The sequence below is a fragment of the Barbus barbus genome (genome assembly GCF_936440315.1).
Source record: "Barbus barbus genome assembly, chromosome: 2".
Classification (NCBI taxonomy): Eukaryota; Metazoa; Chordata; class Actinopteri; order Cypriniformes; family Cyprinidae; genus Barbus; species Barbus barbus.
The window spans coordinates 33785104-33798102 of record NC_136730.1 but is presented as its reverse complement, the minus strand read 5'-3'; the positions used below and the strand labels follow the sequence as shown (position 1 = coordinate 33798102).

The 12999-nt window shown below is 36.3% G+C and overlaps 1 protein-coding gene across 1 annotated transcript in view; it reads left to right on the top strand.

Moving 5' to 3' along the window:
• The window catches only part of LOC306882870 (sodium/calcium exchanger 1-like), a 55125-nt gene that overhangs the window by 2109 nt on the left and 40017 nt on the right, over nt 1-12999 (top strand). The gene's annotated exons all lie outside the window — the stretch shown is intronic.

Here is a 12999-nt window from a genome sequence, read left to right as displayed (position 1 = left end):
TTGTGCTATTTTATCATTTCTTAAATGCAATTCAGTCTTTACAAAAGTGTCTTCATAAGCAATGAACCAACCCAATGAGCTACAAGGTGAATCATGACATTACAAACTTTAATTAGAAGGAAAATATATTTGAATATCATACAAAAAGATAAAGATACAAAACTGTGTACTTATTAGCATTAATGAAGGAATAAACTACAATCCCATGAAGCATCATGAATGACACAATGAAAATTAAAATGATGGATAAATATAAAAAATATTAATTTAAAGATGTTGATTAGAACTGTACATATATATATATACACACACACAGCATTTTTAATAAATAAAATGAAATAAGTTTCCCCTGTTGTTGCAATGTCTTGTTCAGGGAACCGAGATTGCATTGAGTAACCAAAGTCATTTCAGCAGGAACTACAGTTGTGGTCAGAATTATTGGAACCCTTGGTAAATATGATCAAAGAAGACTGTGAAAATTAACCTGCTTTGTTAATCCTTTCTTAAACGTGTGTTTGAGAAAAACATTTATTTCATAATGATATTTCCCCCCATTTTAAATTCTTATTATCCAATGAAAGGTTAGCTTTTTGTGATTTTTTTTAAATAAAAGATCAAAAGGATTAACAAAGCAGGTTAATTTTCACAGTCTTCTTTGATCATATTTACCAAGGGTTCCAATAATTCTGACCACAACTGTATGTAAATACAGGAAAGGAAACTTTGCTTGTCATTAATGCTCCAAAACTATACTTATATCTACAATTTACAGCAATTCTATCACGATTGGCCACTACTGGTAGTGAAACACCAACAAATTGTATTCATGTTCACACAAATTATGATTACTGCAGCAGACTACTGATTAATGAAGACTTATATTCAAATTTCAGTTTGAAAGTGTCACAAAATGTGCAAAAAGCAAGGTAATATCATTTTGCTGAAATGTCACCGCAGACAGGTTTTTGCAATGAGCTTGGGTTAAGTGCAGTGGGTTGAACTACATTTTGCAAATGAATTTTAGGCAAAAAGTTTCTCAAGTCACTCTACTATTTATTTGAGACTGGGCAAGCTTTTTCTAGACCAGGTCACATTTTTTATTAATATAGAGCGTAAGTGTGCCAGGAAATATGTCTTATTTGACCTGCGGGATTGGTGGTTGGAGTGAGCGAGGAGAAGAGGTAATTAAAATAGATGGGTTGAGGAAATTGAGATAGGCTAAGAGAGGCTAACGTTATGAAGTCACTTGTCAAAACCAGCGCTGCCATTAGTCACACACTACCTATTCACGGGAAAAGAGAGTCACCAGCAGGTTATGTGTGGTGGCAATTATAATAATGTTGGTGAATGTTATGTTTATGAAAGAAACAATAAGCACTCAGGTTTACAGTTGTGATAAAATCATAAAAAATGTTCAGCGCTCTCTATTTTTTTGTCAGGTGGTATCTTAAAAGCCTCTAAATGGGGTGTCTGGCATAGTTCAAATCAGTTAGTCTAATGAGATACAGTGAGAAACAGAGCTTATCATACATGTATAATCCATATCTGGTTTTAATGACAAATAGATCCTTCCAGAGGTATTTGTTTGTCTGTGGTAAAACTAATTCTGAAAAAAATCCCTCATTTAATTACTATTGACAATTCAATTACTTTTTCCCCTCAAACCCCGAAATCCAAAGGTTAAATGAGCATTTACCGAAGACGTGCCAGTTTTATGATAGGAATTAGTCGTGGAGCTAAAAACCCAAATGTATGTTTGTTTGTTTGTTTGTACCTCAACAGATTTTTAACAGTAAAAGGAAAAAAGTGGAAAGATGATAAAAATCTTAGCAGAATTTATTGCCAGGACAAACATCTTTACTCCCACTGTGGATTAAAAATATATACAATTTTTATTGCAGTTTTTAAACCACTGTTTTTATTTTAAATTTCTCTTTAGTTTTTGTTTTATTTGTGCTATATCAGTTTGTTTTTATCAATAAATAAATGGCTTTTTTGTACACTCTCAGCAAAAAAAAAAGGTACAAAAGCTGTCAATGAGGTGGTACCTTTTCAAAAGGTACACTTTGGCACCTTTTTGTTACCCCAAATGGTGCTTATTAGTACCATTAAGGTGCATATTAGTCTAAAGTGTATGTATTAGTACCTTTTAAAAAGGTACTGTACTGCCCCAGTGACAGTTTTTGTACCTTTATTTCTGAATCGGTGGTTCATCTCTTTAGATCATTGATGTCAGTGTCACATGCAAGGGACAAGAGGAGGCCAAAGATGAAAGAGTGGCAAATACAAAAGTGAGGAATGATCTGTGATTATCTGAGGGGAGACAGTCTCTCACATACATGTCAGCTGATGAAAAAAGTGATGCACTATATCTGCCTAAAGATGGAGGGAAAATGAGAGAAGCGTAGAGGAGTGTGAATGAGAGGTGTAAGGATGAGAAGATGTGAGAAGAAAGATAAAGAAGGGGATAAGGGAGAAGGCATGGCTGGGGAGGCTTTTTTTTTTAGGTCAGATTTCTCCCACGGGCTCTTAATGTTAGATACCACTCTCAGACACTCTTGAGAGGAAAATATTTTGAATTGGGGACAACTCTTACACAGCAACACATAAACCACTGCAGAGACTGTAGAGGTGCATGCAGTGGTCCCAAAAAAGAATGAACACTTAAAAATGAATGCATGTCATTGCAACTTTTTCACTCGCCAGCCAGTTTGGCTACTCATTTTTTAAGTTTAGGCCTACCGGTCACACATTACATCTTAGATTTAAATATATTTATTATAATATCTGTTTATGAATTATTGAATTGACTTAAATTTGATCACAGTCAGTATGGTTTGCAGATAGAATAGAAATAAGTTTAGTGTCAAAAACTGAATCCTACCATCACAAAATTGTCTGGTACTTCTCTGATAAAACATAATTTTTTTTCTTATTAAAAAAAAAATACAAAATGTTGCTCACTTAAAAGTGAATGTTTAAATATGAAGTATGTTGAAGATTAGTGGACAGGGTGTCAGTTCATAAAATAATCACCTGTTTCCTCACAAAAGTCAGCGAACTCAGCGTATTGAAGCCACTCCTCCACTGACGTGTAATAATAAAAAAATAAAAATCTCCAAGGAGTCAGATAAAGATAATACAAATCATGCCGCAAAATAAAATAAAGACACTAAAGGGCACTTTTGGCATCTGCATAGAGACAGGTAAAAGATAAAGAATGAGGATGGGTTATTTCAGTATACTATAGCGTTATGCAATGTTTTTGTTTATGCTAATGCTTTTTGTTTGTTTATTTTTTGAAAGATTTTTTTGGGCATTTCTTTGCCTTTACTTAGAGAGTACAGCTGGAGAGAGGACCGGAAGCAAAGAGGTAGAGAGAGGGACACAGGACCAGGAGGACCCTGGACTCAAACTTAGGTTGCCTGAAACGGAATTGCATTATACACGATAGTGCTGCCCACGAGGCTTCCTGTGTCATATTATTCATATACACATTTATAATATTTCCACTCTGCCAGATGCTGTCTGCCACAACACCAGGTGTTTTTATTTTTGCATCCTTTTATTTATGAAACATGATGTTCACAGACCTTCACCATAGTGAGCCCAGATGTTAAAGGACAGAAAAAAATTATGCTTGTAAAACTCTGAGGGAAATGGAGAGATTAAGGGTAAGAAATATCGAACAAGAGAAAGTTTATCTAAGGGAGGTATGGAGGAGATGACAGTACCATTTCAGGTGATGTTATGGGTTTAGCATTGTGTCCCCTTGAGGACATTTTCATTTGACACTAGCAAGTTGTGATTCTGAGCATGTAACTCAGCATGCAGACAACCAAGTGGGACTACAGGGATGTAAATTGTTCGTGGTTAGATGTGTGTGTGTGTGACAGTGAAGTACCCTCCTACTGTCTGCTAATGTTACGCTGGCTGTTTGGCTGACGCCGCCTCAGTGCTGCAGGAACCGTCCAACAGTGACGGCAGTGCCAGCGCTTTTACTCACAGAACTCAAAATCCTCTGAGAACTCTGAGGGGTTTTTAGGAACAGAGACGACTTACTTCCATGGAAAAGTTTTGAAAGTTGATCTGAAGTGACAGAATTTTAAAGCTGAGGTTGACATCTCTTTCCCTGCTGGATTCTGAATGAGCTTATGAGTATTTTTAGATCTTGTTTGTAGGTTTAATGCTTACTTTCTTGGAAGTAAAATAAACAATCTTTCTGAATTAAATTAGAGTATGGAATTGACCCATTTATAGTGGTAAATACACTTTATCAGGATAAACATCTGTGTAAAAATGGGGTTATCAACTCTGGCCCTCAAGGTCCGCTTTCCTGCACAGTTTCGCTCCAACCCTAATCAAACACACTTTAACAAGCTAATCAATGCCTTCAGGATTAGAAAGTCACTGGCAGATGAGTTTGATCAAGATCGAAAGGTAAACTCTGTAGGAAAGTGGCCCCCGGGGTCTAGAGTTTAGAACCCCTGGTCTATAATGTGCTTATTCTTGTACATTCTAAATCATAAAAGTTCTCCTGAAAACAGAAATGGAGTGGGGGCTTGACTTTTTGAAGCATCATTGCACATTGACAACCCAATAAAAGTACATATTTTAAAGGTAGCCTTGTCTCATGACAATAACGCAGTGACATTTTTGTAAAATTATTAATATTACGTTGCTTCTTTCACATTTCATGGCAGTTTTAAAGTTACATTTCAAGTTAGTGCTAAAATTGTGTTGATATTTCTCTGAAACAGATGAATGTGTCTGTGGCGATATTTTATTACGTTAGCTCTTATACATATTGCACAGTCTAGAAATGAAATGACACCAAATGACACCTACCCTAAACGTTAACTGATGTGAGCAAAAGCAAAGTGAGATAAAACTTATTTGCTGAAGCAACCTGACCATTTTAGCTTGCTTCTACAAGGCTTTGAGCACTTCTGTTGAACGTTGTGATTTGTGTTTCACGGTACTCATGCCAGAGTGGTTGGCATTGCAAGTGCAATGATGTACCAGGTGAACTTCTGAGCAAGTTTATGGAGCTTATAATGTGTTAACAGCCAAACATTAAAATGTATTTGTTTACAAACCATACACTATGGTAAAAGTGTTTTGAGGTCATAACACATAAGTATTGTGCAAGGAAAATACATTATAAACATCACAAACAGACACATACATATTTTTTTATATCAGCCAGTTAAGTTCAGAGATAAAAGTGTAGGGGACCTCCTGACAAACATGATGTGCACCATATTCGTGCTATCAGGGTTTGTCTAAATATTAACGCTAGTCATGTCAAGTTATGTATATCTGACAGAAGGGAGTATTAGCATTATCAAAAGTGGCAGTTAGCACAGCATGCTGCTTTTATATCAGCACCAGCAGCACAATCAGCCTTTGCAATTAATGCTTTCAGAAAGGAAGCCACTGTTTTCTCCCCTCAGCCCCTCTCTCCCTTCATTTTCAACTCCTCTTGGTTTTTGCTTCCTTCATTTCTTTTGTTGTCATAGTCTTTATTAACCTGGTACTAAGACTCCTCCTTTCTCATTCACATCCCCCTCATTGTTCCTAGAGCAGGGGTCACCAACCTTTTTGTAAGCGAGGGCTCCTGAAGGGATAAAATGGTCTCAAGGGCTACTTGTTTAATATACTCCAAATAAATAAATAAATAAATATCATTTTATTTATCATTGTCACATATACATACATACATGACATTACTGTTTTCTCACAAGCATTTTCAATGTTTTTATCAATCCAGGAAAATATTTCCAGAAATTTATAAAAATAGGCTATCACAATAATTTATTTCCATGTCATACAATATTTATCATAATGTTAATTTATCAGTAATGGGGAAGGAAATGCTTTCCACGTTTGTTAGACCTTGACAATGAAGGTCAACATAACTTGTTCACAATTAAGTTCCACAGAGGACCTACCTTTTAATTTAGGGCCCCAGTAAATACATTTAATTTTTCCCTATGTGTTTTCCTTTTGATTTGTTTTATGGATTCTGTGTTTTATGATTCAGTACAAAAAAAAGCATTTTCATTTTATCAGATAAGATGCTGCACAACGGTACTGTATAAATTAATAATAATAAAAAAATAACTTGGTTGTATGATATTCCTTAAAAATTATATTATTAATATTATTATTATTACATGCATTTTAATATACAGTAGTAATATAATAGGTCAAAATATATTACAAAAGTCAAATATATATATATATAATATATAATCTATATAAAAGTTAAACTGGGCTTTTATTTTGGCGGTTTGTCGTGAAGGTCTTTCAGTTTTGGTTTTAGTTTCAGCGTGTATTTGTTGGTAATTTTTCTCAAATGAAACTGCATAAAGCTGGTGAAGTGATTCTCAGAGCAGCTCTGGAGATGAAGTGTGTTCACGTCCTCATATATTGAGACGCAGATGCTGAAAACACCGCGAGACGTGTGTTTGAGTTTATGTATCAGACAAAACTACTCCACACATTCACACAGACACACAGAACATGCAGACGTATTACCGACATGCACTGACTGGCTGCTGAAGCATTTATTTATGTTGTGTGATATGATGTTACATTAATCCATATTGAGTAAAAATGTCCAGTTTATCATCATTAGTAACATAATTTTTGGTCGACTCAGAGACTCCATGAGGGTTACTAGGTGCTCGGCGGCACCACGTTGGTGACCCCTGTCCTAGAGGTTATGTTAATACAGTTGTTAATTAGAAGCAGTGAGGTTTAATTATTTAGGCTCAGTAATTAGATCCTTCCCTGTGTATCATACTTGGGTTTTACTCTTGTACATTGTTGGCTTTGAGTGTAAACGTGTCATCTGTTACCTCAGAGGCTTTTCTGAACAGATGCACTGTGCTGGATGTGCCCTGTATGTGTTTACATCTGGCAGAGTGCTGTTCTGCTTTTTTTGGCTGGCAACCTATATGTGTGTTAGTGTATATGAAAGTTGTTGAGATGTGAGTGTAATGAGGTGAAGTGGAACAGTGCATGATTAATTTATTGAGGGACAAGAAGCTGTGCAGTTCTGTGTAATCTCATTTGGTCAGCTGAGAGATTCATGGAGGAAAGAATATAAGTATGGGACAATGTTATAAAACAAACATCAGTGTGATCATGACAAAGCTACACTTATTTATTTATGAAAATATTTTTTTATTCAGAAAGGATGTATTAATCAAAAGTGACAGTAAAGACTTTTAAATTGCTATAAAACACATTTTAAAGTAAATTCTGTTCTTTTGACCTTCTGTTTATCAAAGTGTCTTGGAAAAAAATATCACAGTGTCATATCATTACAGTTTTAAATTCCTTAATATTGATGAGCAAAATTATCAAAAACATAAAAAATCGTACCAACTCCAAACATTTGACCAGATTTGTAAATGGAATTATTTTAGCTGGATATATTATCATGTAAGAAGAAAGAGATACCAGAGTGATACAAAAGACATGATGTCAACACCGTTTAGGTGATAAAGGATGGTCAGACATAAGGCTTAAAGCAGTTATTGCAAAAATAATTTTCCTTGAGTCAGATTAATTTAACAGCACTGTACATAACTGTATGAAAATCCAGTTGAAAATCCAGCTGAAAATCCATTTGTAAAAATGGGAGGTATTCATCCAAACCATTTGATTGTTTTTTCTCAGAAGGTTTCTATGGACCATATTTCACAGTTCCTCTCAGAGGGTTCATGGGATCTTCAGTCTGTCAAGTTAGCACATTTATCATCAGGTGAAGGGTCTGGTCAAACAGACAGTTTCTTTAGAGGATGGGACATAAAAGGTCAGCATTGGTCTAGAAAAAATGTGCTGCACATTTAATACATTCTTCTACCCACAAGTACATTGGTCTAGCTTACTTTCTTATGCAGTACAACAAATTGAATTCATCGAGTATAAAATAGGGAGACTGATAAAATATAGGACATGCTCTGACTGAAATCATAGCTGTTTCTTAGCCTATGGGCTGGTAATAATGACATCAGGTTGGATATGTTCGGTGAATCGAAGATGAATCCTGTCAAAAGAAACTCGAGTCAATCAAACGCTGAGTGTCCATTGGAGAGGTGACGTGATCATTGAGTCAAAGGCAGAAATACTCATGTGGAAACAGAGTAACAGCTTGTCTCCTTTAGCTCTCCCTGAAACTATTCAAAATGTCAGTGGGATTAGCATTAAAGTAATGATTGAATGAGAGGATGACGTTAAGCCTGGTTTTGTGATTGCTGTTGTGGGATTGATTTACCAAGTTAGGTCACTGAACCAGTCATTTTATTTTCGATAACCTGCCGTTTCTGTTCATGTGCAGAAAAATTGAGATGCGGATGGGGGAGCAGTGCTTGGAGACAGACAGAGAGAAAGAGTAATAAAGCGTATGCTTATTTGAAGGGCACTGGGAAGTCATCACCTTTACCTTCTCATAGCAGATTAATCAGGAAAAACAGCAAAGGCTATAAACTTCTGACATCTCAGAGCTGTCAGGTGCCCTGCAGCTGCTAATTGATGAGCTCATATCCGTGTGGAAGTTTGGCCATCAGTGATCTTCTGTGAGCCAAGACAGGGGAAATACGGACCAGACACTTCATCAGCTAGAGCACTCTTGAATTACTGCTATTCAGGGTGAGATGCTGTGAATACAGTCCTGAGTTACTGGATATTATCTCACAGCCCTCTGGAGTACTTGATTCTGATAGGTTAATTGTAACTTTTTGTGGTTTTTGTGTGTATACGAGGGCTGTCCAGAAAGTATCTAGCCATGAAAAACAGAGAACTTTATATCAAAGAAGATACAAGAAACACAGGCCGCCAAATTTGAGCTACAGGGAGGCTAAGTGACCTGTTGATTTGATGTTTTGCCAAAAAACACGGGCATCTCTACAAATCTCAAATTTATTATAAAATTTTCATACTGAACATTACATTATGTTTTTATTTATTTACACAGAATAGTATGGAACTTTGGACATGAAATAATAATGATTATTGTTTTTTATGACCATAATTTTAATATTAGTTCATCTCTAATTAACTTTCTCCCAGACAACTGATTTTCCTTTATGTTTCTTGTATCACTCTGCAGTGTTTTTCTCACATAAAAAAAGTTCAAAAGAATATTTATTGTCCATTTATATATTTATTTGGTAAATAGCTATGCAGCAAGTGGCTTACTAAGCTTCAAGAAAGATTATCTAGAAGCTGGACCGATGGCTGAGGATTTGATGAGAAATCAGGTTTGGATCTCTTTGAGTAAGACTAAATTAAAATGGCATGAGGCTGCTTTATCTCCTCTAAATTAGGCACCTTCTCTCTCTCACTCTCATTCTATGTTATTTTCTCCATCACTTTCATTTTTACACCCTATGTCTCCTTTTCAGCGCTGACTCTCTCACATTTCTTTCTTTTTCAACTATCGGTGTCATCTCACCACCCTCAGCTCCTGACTTTATCTCTCAACCTGTCTCTTCTGGTACATTTTAGGACACCTTTCTCCACACTACCATCTCATTCTCACCATACTAATCCTTCACTTCTCTCTTAGTGATCCTTTTTGTCGAAATTTACAAGGACAGTTGTTTATCAATATTGTAATATGCCTTCAGGTCTGTTCAAGCACCTGTTGTTGTTAGCTGGATCATCAAGACTACAACAGATCAATTGTCTTATCGGCCATGAATGGTATAGATTCCCACAAGAATAATGAGTTTTCAGCAGTAGTGGCTAGATGATGTAATCAATTTAACACTGTAGTGTGAGATACTCTGTTTTCAATACCATTAAGTCTGACTCAGTGTTTTATCGACAGTGATTCAGTATGTGCATAATTCTGTTTTTAATCTTGGTAGTCTGACAAGTATTATGTAAAATATAAAAATGTCTGAATGATTATAAATTCAAATTTCACTTTCCCGCTATGCATAGATAATGTGAACATAAAATGGACTGTACTGTGTAAACTGAGGCTGTGTAAACTGAAACTGAGGCTTTCAATTTCAAGGGCACACACACTTGCGGTACGCTCTCCTGCTGAGCGGCCAGCTGCTTGTTTTGTTAGTAGTTGGCTGTCTAGTTCTGAATTTGCTGTTCCTGTCCAACAGACTCAGGATTCTGCTGCTGCTGAGGGTCACCATGCATCAATTTACTGCATTTACTAAGATCAGTCTGTGTAGAGGTCAGAGAACTCGAGCTGCTCTGATCGCTGATATGTTTCCTGCTGGGATCCAAATGACTGTGAACATCATTTACCTACTGCAGAGGTAGTCAAGATCCACTGCTGAGTTATTCTGAGACTGATGTAGCCAATTAAGTTATGTAATATGTGAAAATAAGGGGTAAACAATAAGACAGACCAACACATTCTTGTACAGTTTTGCACAGATCCCTCCTAGAAATTTCAAAACAACAACATAGTGTACAATTAGTCATAACTGAAATATCCCTTTTCCACTGACAGGGTGCCAGTTCTGGAGCCAGTGCTCATACCGGAAGAGTTTTATACAATGGGTCAAAGACTGACCTTTCTGGTAAATGCCACAATTACCCTATCTGGCATTTTAACACATATCTGATTTCACCGAGACACTTAATTGAATGTTCTCAGAACCTGATTTTTCCAACTGGAATTTCATATTTTCCGACCTGAGCTGGCCGATAACTGGCCACTGTTTGTTTCCCAGTGAAGCAAAGCACTGTTTTTTTTTCTTTAAAGTAAACATGAGTCAGTTAGAGGTTCACAAATCAGACAGAGGACTGGCTCAGCACTGGCACCAACAACAAATCACTCTTTCTCTCTCTCTTTCTTATTTTCCTCAGTATTTTATTTAGCCTATTTGTTTACCCTCTTGTTCTCTGTCTGTCTATCCACTGTTCTACCATGTCTTGCGTCCTTCTCCTGTTGCTCTTCTCACACACCCACAGTCTTTCTCTGTGTATTTGTGTGTTGGTTGATCTAGTATGCACTGCGGTGCTTTCATCTATGAGTGGACATGTTCTGATAGGGCCTCGTACACACAGGTGTATCCACACGTACACACACAAACACAAACACATCCATTCACAGGTTAAGCTGATATTCTAAGCTCTCATTTACAGTGAGAATGCAATTCATGACCATGAAGACATTTATCTCCTGTCCTATTTTTTGTCACAGCATTTCCCACCACAATTACCACAAGCATTTACATCTATTTAACATGCACGGCCATGGCACCCACACAAGACACCACTGGCCATCATCATTATACCAAGCATGCAATTAGCTAATTATGAAATATAATAGCCTGCTTCTTTCAGCACAACTGACTGTGAGACTGATGGGCTGAGTCCTTTATCTTGAGTTTTAGAGGGACATATTATGAGCTACACAGTGGTTACATTTGGTCTCCATCGCCCATAAATCCCTATTATGGATGTACTTCTCTCCGCCCCATTGGTTTTGCCTTCAGAAGACAGCAGGGATCATAGTCAGTAACTGTATGTATGTGCCTGTAAAACATTTTATAGAACAATGAAATATGCATATTTGGTGTGTTTTTCAGGGTTGAAGAAAAATCAAACATTTGACTCTTTTGTTGTTTCAAATAGCGGATGTTTCCTGCTCCCGAGAATGTGAATTTGAGCGCTGTTCTCTCTGAAGAGATGCTGCATAGCAAATTTCAAGCTCTCAAAATGATCGGCAGCCAGTAAAGATAATTTAACTTTAGAACTGCCTGGCTTACATGATGGCATTAATGCCAACAAATATGAATATATCACACTGAGGGGTGTCACAGTTTTTGAAGGGCCTGCAGTGATAGTCTTGGCTCACATGGCATATTTTGAAATGCAATTTATATCTGTATAAATTTGTAGTTTATATAAAATATATATTAAAATAAAATATATATTATAAATATACTGTATATTCCAAATGTAAGTTGAATTAAAAATCAATTTAGTTCAAAAAGCGTCTTAGAACAATATTGAATTTAACATCTTAAAACATTCCAGTCAGCACAAAGAAATGTCTTTCATAATACTTATCATTTACTCATCCTTGCTGTCATTTTAAACCTGCATGAATTTCTTTCATCTGCAGAACACAAAAGAAGGTATTTTGATTTTAAGAATGATGGTAACCAAACAGTCTTGGTTACCATTCACTTTCATATGGACAAAACAAAACCATTTCTTAAAATATATTCTCTTATGCGCCTCAGAAGAAAGAAAATCAGATGAAGGTGAGTAAATGAGTAAATTTTGAGTGAACTATCCCTTTAAAATCTCAATTTAGTAATTCAAAGTTCTCGTATTCTGTATAGAAAGAAACAGGTGGCAGGTCCTGGATCTGAATGTGAGCCAGCTGGTAAGAGGCAGGTTCAATGAGAGGCTGTTCCTGGGTCAGACCAGACTGTGTTGGTGTAGAACAGGTGTGACCTCTGCAGCCTCTGACTGTGATCAGGCTTTTAAAGAGGAAAATGTAAGAAATACAGGTGGTTTAGAAAGGAGAACGGGATCACAGAGGGCAAACTTGATGGGGAAAATAATGAAAAGGATGAGTGGAGAGTGAGCCACAGCCCTCTCTGTGCCTCATATACTTTTTCTCGCTACTTCTACAAGGTCAGCCATGATGACAGCCAAAAAATTATTTGCTAATGAAACTGATACCAGATATGCATCAGTAGGTCTTTTCTTCATCTTATCTCTCCCTTTCATTTTCTCCACACTGCATCTGCATCTAATTAATATTACACACCTATTGATTACCGCTAATAGATGAACTGAGATAAGAATCAGTAGGTGCAGTCCCAGTGCGACTCATGCTAGTCAAAACTTGATAGTAACAGATGGGCAGATAAAAAAAAAGTTAATGCAGATAAAACAATTTTTAACAAAGCTTTAACAAGTTATTCTTATGTCTTCAATAACGTTAATATTGTGTTTTACTGAAAAGATTAACAATTTAAAAAACAAATTTTT